Raw genomic sequence first — 8284 nt, 5'->3', positions numbered from 1 at the left:
TGACCATACCTTGGTTTCGTTATGATCCTTTCTACTGGATGGTTGCGCCCATGCCTTAGATCCATCTTCATGATCATTCTCTAGATGGTTGCATCCATACCATGATTCATGTATCATTATTCATAGTTTTCAGTGATGTATATGTATCTATGCTTTCTTGCAATTTTTGTGATGATAGACTCGGGTTCCCCGCTTCAACTTGTAAAGAATTTCACCCCTCACTCTAGTTTGGCCTTTACGCTTTATGGGGCATCTGTTACACAATATTTTGTCACTATCCCTGTACTCCCCGTCTACAATCCTGGAGGACCTCTATAGTGTACCCAACATGCTTTCCCATCATGAAGAAACTCCCAGTATGTCCCTTTTCATGAGAAAAATAATTCTCCTTTACACCATTTCCCAAGAATCTTACTTCTATCCCAGTTTACAAGGCTGGCGATACTAACCAATTTTCTCCTCCCACCGATTTATAGAGGTTAAAACTAGCCCTTGTACCGATCACAGCGACTAATCCCTTTTCCAGTCATGTCGATCCTCTTTTGGAAGGTTTTTTAAATAAGGATCCAAAGCTTCCATGTCTACAAGCTTCGTAACAGAATTCTGGTAGATGGCTGGGCTAGATAGAGCTGAGGAAATCAGTTTGGGCTCCTTTCCCCTATTAGGATGGAACAACCTCAAGAGATAAGACCTTCCCCCATGATGAAAGGAACCATCTCCCATCCATCCAAGCTATATAAACCTCTCTTTTTCCCGAGCAAAAGCTAGTTGGAGTTTTACAGAAAGTTTGAATAATCTGCAAGTCATCTATAGCTTGTAGCTTTCTAGTGTATGTTTGAGGGAGAATAGTGTGATTTTGGTTTGGGTTGAGACTAGAGGGAAAGAGGCCTCAAAAATTCCATTGTTGGGGCTATCCATGAAGTGCTAGCAGATGCGTGGGAACTCGAATATGTCAGAGGAGACCAGAAATGTCAAGGCACCAATTGTAATATCTTTCTGATTTATATAAATGCAACTATTGATTGAGTTCCTACATGAAGTGTCATTTTACATCTTCATGGCATAATGTTCCTTGACATATTAAGTAGGCTGAATACAATATTGTATGCTATCACGTTTTTTGTTGTTGTTGTTTGGTTGTTTCAGGTATTCGAAGAAAGGAAATGGAAGATAACTAGAGTGAGGAAGCAGGATCGTTACCAAGCTAAATACATTTCTAAGAGGTAGGTCCTCTTAATTTATTCTAGCCTAAGGATATTTTCCATAGATTGTTCGTTTGTGGCTAGACCCGCTCTCTCAGGATAGAGGAATTGTTTGTGTCTGCACTGAGAATTTACCTGCACCATAGTATCATATAGGCCTTCCTCCATGCATCAAGACCACTTCCACAACATACCCACTCGTATACATCTCCAATTCAAAGGGTTGTTGTAAATTGGGTAATTCTAAAACTAGTGTTTGACTAATATTCTTCTATAGCTCCTCGAATTCCCTCTACTGACTCTTTTCCCATTGGAAACTCATGCTGCTTGTTGTTATGGCATGTAGCGGTGCTACTACCACTAAAAATGAGGCTATGAATGTCCTCGGGTACTATGTTTCCCCAATGAAACTTCTTAACTCAAAACAATTAGTAGGCACTAGCCATTTCATGTTGGCCTCCATCTTGGAAAGATCTATATTTAGCTCTCCTCCACCTATCACATGCCCTAGATACACCAAAGACTGCTATGAAAACTCACACTTCATGAGATTTTCTATTAGTTCATGCTTCTTTAATGCCTCTAGATCCTGCAACAAATGTGATATGTGCTCCTCCTATGTAGCATTGTACGCTAATATATCATCAAAATAGACAATAAAAAATGAATCTATAAAAGGGTGTAGTACATCATTCATTAATCATATAAACAAAGTTGGTGTATTGCATAGTAAAAGTGGCATGACAAAGCACTAATACAAATCTTTCATAGTTTTGAAGACACTCTTCCATGTATCTTCTTATTTGACTCAAACTTAGTGATATCTAGATTTAAAATCCATCTTCGTGAAGTATTTTATTATTGCAATTGACCCATGAAATTATCTATCTTTGGTAGGAGGTACATACTTTTGAGTGTGATTTGTTGAACGAACGATAATATATACACATCCAGCAAGTCCCATCCTTCTTTGGCACAATGATGATGGGTGACCCATATGGTAATTTACTCAGTTGAATGGCACCCTATTCTAGTAGTTGTTTCAACTATTTCTTCACATCACTTTCTTTTATTGTAGACTAACTATAAAGCCCAATGTTTGGCAATGGGGAGTCTAGAAATATCTATATCTCTTGCTTCACTTCCCTCTTAGGTGGTAACTGGATATGCTCTTGGAACACATCTTTGTATGCTTATACAAACTCTTCCAATCATTAGTTATGTTTCTTAGTACACCCCTCCATGTATGATATACCTCTTACTGACTCTTCTACAAGTTCATTTTCTCTTAATAACAGCAAAACATATTTCTTACTGGAACAAATCAATTTCTTGGCTTGATTGACAGTCACCAATGAAATTTTTAACTTTCCATTCTGTGCATTGATTATGAATGATTGTGCATGCCTTGACAAGTAAATATTTTTTGGCTCTCTGCATAAATATTTCATCTCACATGTACATGTAGGGACTCCTAAACATCACTCCACATACGTCAAGGGGACCACATCTAGTTCCACTTCATCAATAAAATCAACACTAATAGGAAATATAATCTTTCATTATTCTGTTACCTTCAACTTTGTATCCTGATTTACCCATCCCAATGGATATGGGCTTCGATGATCATGAAATTCCAACCCCAAATTCTTGATCAACTCTACTACAATGAGTTTTTCATGTGATCCTAAGTCAAACAAAGCATCAACCTTGGTGTTCTTGACCTATATTGTTATATGGAAGATTTTTGTCATTTCATTCTATTCTTGTTTCTAAAGGCTACTTAAGTTCAGCTCCTTTTACATGAAATCTTCTCATCCACATTTGAGATGCTTTCAAATTGGTTTCTTGAATCAGTGGTCATGAGATTCTTCTTCTCATTGTCTTTCTTTTTTATCTTCGAGTTCAACTCTCATTGCAACTTCCAACATTTCTCCATTGTGTTGCGGTCCATGATGTAGTGATTGCAGTGGTTTCTTGGATCATTGCACTAGTTTTTTATGGCTATCGTATTTTTATCCTTTCCCCCTTTATTCTTCTTCTTCCCTTCCTTAGAAGTGTCCTATTACTCCTGCTTCTATCCACTTGATTTTTCTTTCTTGAGGCCAATGTTCTTCAGGTATTGTGCCTATACTGTTGGGTGAGGAGCTTGATTATCTTCCCAATTTAGAGGTCTTTCTTTGAACCGAATGTATACAGCAGGAATATTGTACACCCCTACACACAGGGGTGTGATGGGGACTTCCCCCACATGGGGGTCCATGGGGGGGCATCCTTCCTGGGTGAGGGGTTTTGGGGTAGTGCCCCTGAAGCTAAAAATATATGTGAATTTTCCTTGTAAAATATTTTAATTTCATAGTCACTCTAGGTTGTTCATTAGGCAGATGATCTCACAGTATAACTTATGTTTAATTTAGGGTTTTTACCCTAGAACGAAATCCCTCTATTTATATGATGGAATTGTATTGTGAATATGTATATGTGTATTCTAAGTGAGAAGTATAGAGGAGTCTATGTGAGAGAGAAGAGGAAATTATAGTGGATCTATTGTAGGTTGTATCTCTTCATTTTGATGGATAATATGAAAGGAAGGACTGGCTATTTCTTCATGGACGTAAACCCAGATTGGGTGAACCACGTATATCTTTGTCTCTTTTGTTTTATGTGTTTTCTGTGTTTGTGTTTCTGCAATATTTTATGTGTACCATTTCTCTATCTAACATATGCACAAGCCTCAGCCACCAATTTTGGCTTGAATAACATCACTTTCTCTCGCATATGGTGTTGTAAACCCCCCTATTACTTAAGGAGTATATCTAGGTTCTTTGGGGACATACCCAACATTATGACCATCATTCTGAACTTTGTGGTATAATCTTGCATGATTTTCCCCATTGTTTTCCTGAAGTAGTTCCACTACATCCATTAGTACTCAAAATACCCAATAGGGTGAAGCAGTGACATAATGAGGGTGGCTTTCCCACCAAGTGAGGGCATGAAGCTCTAATTTCAACAGTGCAAATGAATTTTTTTTGTTCTTCCTCAATTTGATGGACATTGAAATACACTTCTAGTTGTTGTAACTAGTGATTTAACTCTAGAGAATAAATCTCATTGTGATATGACTTGATAATGACATTTGATTCCATTTTGAATAGGGATTGTGATTGATTCACAACACTTTGGATGGGTTGATATTTGTTGGGTTATTCCCTAAGCTTTTTCTCCATTTCTTCTTGATCTCCTTAACCCCCTTTTAATTTTTCCTCTGCAATAGAACCCCCATCTTCTCTAAATATCACAAGATTATTTCTCAAGGTTTCCATGGGGAGATTTACATTATGATTTATATTTGTGACTTGTTTTTCTAGCCAAGAAAATCTCTCCTTTGTAATATTAGGTGGGTTATTCACATATTCATCGACCACGATTAGGGTTTTACCACTTCTGGTCCAACTGATATACATCCCGAGAAAATCTCCACAATATACCCAAAGAAACCTGTTGGGATACCAATGTGATCCATAAAATTTCATAAATATTCCTTTGGATTATTTGTCACAAGAGTTTTGATAACATTATATATAAAGTTTGAAATTATACACTATTACAATTTTATTTCTTTTTCATTTTTTTTTTTTAATTTATCAGATATCATCAATTGTGCATGCATAAAAATTAAAAATAATGCAGAAAATAAAGAACAATAAAATAAAAGCTCACACATACGTTTTCCATTTGATATGACCTAGGAAACAATTTTAGGAGAAAAACCCGATGAGAAGGTGAGTTTTCTCCACTCTCTTTCTCTTACTATAAAGATTCCGCGAGTACATACAAGTATGGCATGTGGCCCGTCGGATACTATAGTGCATAAATTTTCTCTACGAGCTTTATTTCCTATCCCTCTCAGCTATTTTTTTCTCGACTATGCAAAAAGATGCACTTGAAAGAATGGAACCTCCTTTCTTCCTAGTGGCCCGGTTATAACGTAGTCCAATATCATACTAGTGTTTAGGTTTGACTACCTCAACTCTTACCAGAATTAAATATCAAATCTTCTCAAGTCTTCTACATCATAATCATGTGGCTAGACCTATTTTCATGAATAATGGGGGTTGACATGGAATCCTCTCAAATTATGGTGGTCAAAATAGGAACGTCAAATTTTAAGTACTATAAATTTCACATACGAACTCCAATTGAGATAGTTCTTGTGCCATTATGAAGGTATGTATGTGTAGGATAAGGAAAAAAGTTTTTGTGCTAAAGAGGTAAATTTTTACTTCAAAAAACATCATTTGGTCCCTCAAAATTCTCTGGAATGGTTTCAAATACCAATTTTCCATACTGAGCCCTACTAGTAAAAATGGTCTTGAGAGATTATTCCTCCACCATTTCCAATTTAAAAGCATCTAGTTGGATGAGAAACAATATAATGATCCAATATGGATGATCTAGGAGGATTCTAAATGGCCTAAAATTTAAATTCACCAAAGTTTAATGGAAATAGCCTCATATTTAAGAGCTTGATGATATGTTTCCAATGCAATAGTCATTATGTTGTAAATTTTATGATTCTGAAACTCTTTTGAGCTGATTTCAAGCTGACATTTATTATTTTAGACAAAGTGTTTTTGAGATCTTGTTTTTGTAGTAATCAAAAGAGATTTTGTGGGAACTCGAGGCCACTTCCTAGTAGTAGTAGCTCATTTTGTATCAAGCTTTGAGAGGAATTTTGGTGATGTACTCAAGAATTTGAGGCTTAGCATCATGTTTTCCTTATTTTCTTCTTCTCTTGATCTTGTATATCCCATTTTAAATTGCAAAGTCATTAGAGAATTTCATGATTGATTTAAGTTAATTGATGATTTAACTTTTATCATTGAAGCTTGAACATTTTTACAAGCCATGTCACTTTAAAAGATCCTAGGTCAAGCTAGAACAAGTGGTATTAGAGAAAGTTTGATGGTTGTTTGTGAGTGTGCATGATAACTAGGAGAAAATTCAAGCAAGGCTAAGGAATTCTTATTGAAATCAATCTGGGAATTAGATCGAGAAGCTTTGTTTGAAGAAGATAAATGTCATCGCACGAGAGAGAGAAGCATCCTTTTGGCTTTGAGAAAGAGTTTCGCGAAGATTCAATGTCGATGAAGGTGATATTTCATGAAATATATCAGGATGGAATAAGTTTTGAAAAGGAAGATCATTGAAGAAATTCAAAGATAACAATGAGAGAATTGCTCCTCATTGTTATCACATTCCTCCTCATTCTCTTTGTGGTTTTGAGAAACAAACTAAAAGTGTTGGATTAATGTTTTTAATCAAGATGGGTTATGAGGGGAATGGCCTTGGAATTCATTGCTAAGTTATACATGAGCCTTTAAAGAGGGAATAAATACTTCACCATGCAAGATTTGGTATGGTGAAGGGGAATAATTCAAGGTAGTAGAAGCAAGGAATTCTCCAAAGCAAGAACCCTTATAAGAGCGACGTATGAGAAGTGAAGGAACATCACTTTAAGACAACGGTAAAGCACACAAGATGTCCAAGGGAAGAACGAAAATAGATTCTCCTCAAGAGGCACACACCAAAGATAACTGTTGAAGGTATAATACAGTTAATTATTCCGAAGTTCCTTTTGATTATAACAAGACTGTCAATGTAAATTTGTGGTATAAGAAACCATGCAAATTTTGTGGGTTGAATAACAATGGTGTTTCCAAGTGTTGGAAAAGGATGGATTTGTATAGGAAAGTTATGTCCACTAGGAAGGGGATACATCATGAAGCCCCATCTCCACAGTGGAAGAAAGAGAAGGGTAAGAAACATTGGATATTAAAGATCCTTTGCACTTACTAGAAGAAAGGTGAACATCAAGAATCTAATTGTTGGAAACTCCATTCAGAACTTCATCCAAAGGAGGAAAATAAGATTGAAGCTAATTCCTTACTAGTGAAAACAGGGCAATTAGGGAGGTTCATGTACATGAGAAAAACCTCTTCCCTCATGTCTAAAAAGGTGGATAAAGTAAGTGATCTAAAGCATGGAAATGAAGTAGCTACATGAAAGTCTAACTATCACGTGTTTTAGGAAACATCAACACTACAACATGGGAATTTTCCCTGGGAATCTATCAAAAGGATTAAACATGTTTTTAGTTCATTTACATTAGCATTCATTTATTTTTTATTGCTACTAATTTTTTGTTCTTAGGTAGTAGCTTGAGAAATAAATGCAAAAGGAGTTGGGAAAGTATAGATGGCTAATAGTATGGTTTTAGTTGTCATAATTGTTTTGCAACTTTATTATGATGAAGCACGCAGAAAAAAAAATGGTGGATAGATATTAGATAAGTGGGGAGGTGTTTCCCTCACTTAGCATATGATTAATAAATTTTTCGATGTCCAAAAGCCTCTCAGTGGGGAGGACTGATCTAGGATCATCCTAAATGGCATAAAATTCAAAGTCTCCAAAGTTTTATGGAAATAACCTCATATCGAAGATCTTGACAAGACAATTCCAATGAAACATTCATTGTGTTGTAAGGTTTATGATGTTGAACTTCTTTTGAGCTGAGTTCAAGCCTACATTTATTTTTGTAGATAAAGTTTTTTGAGAGCTTGTTTTTGCAGCAACCAAAAGAGGTTTGGTGGAAATTGGAGGCCACTTCCTAGTAGTGGTAGTTCAATTTGTAGTAGGCTTTGATAGGAATTTTGGTGATGTACTAAAGAATTTGAGGCTTAACATCATATTTTTCTTATTTTCTTCTTGTCTAGATCTTTAATATTTCATTTTAAATTGCAACTTCATTATAGTATTTCATGCTTGATTTAAGTCAATTGTTGGTTTAAGTTTTATCGTTCACACTTGAATATTTTTACAAGCTATGTTTCTTTAAAAGATCCTAGATAAGTTCATATCATTGGATCAGAAACAAAAGTATATTATTGAGTCCCTTAGAGAACCAACCCCCCATATGGTTCCCTATTGATTTTGATATCCTTGAAATATAGGGGATTGGCTAATCCCTCTAATTTTTTTTGTTAAAAAGACTGAAAGTGGTGCACAAACCTCATGTA

This window comes from Pinus tabuliformis, chromosome X, assembly GCF_031772625.1.
Source record: "Pinus tabuliformis cultivar Carrire ecotype Pingquan chromosome X, CPIR1, whole genome shotgun sequence".
In the NCBI taxonomy this organism is placed as follows: domain Eukaryota; kingdom Viridiplantae; phylum Streptophyta; class Pinopsida; order Pinales; family Pinaceae; genus Pinus; species Pinus tabuliformis.
The sequence above is the reverse complement of the archived record's forward strand: the minus strand, read 5'-3'. Positions refer to the sequence as shown.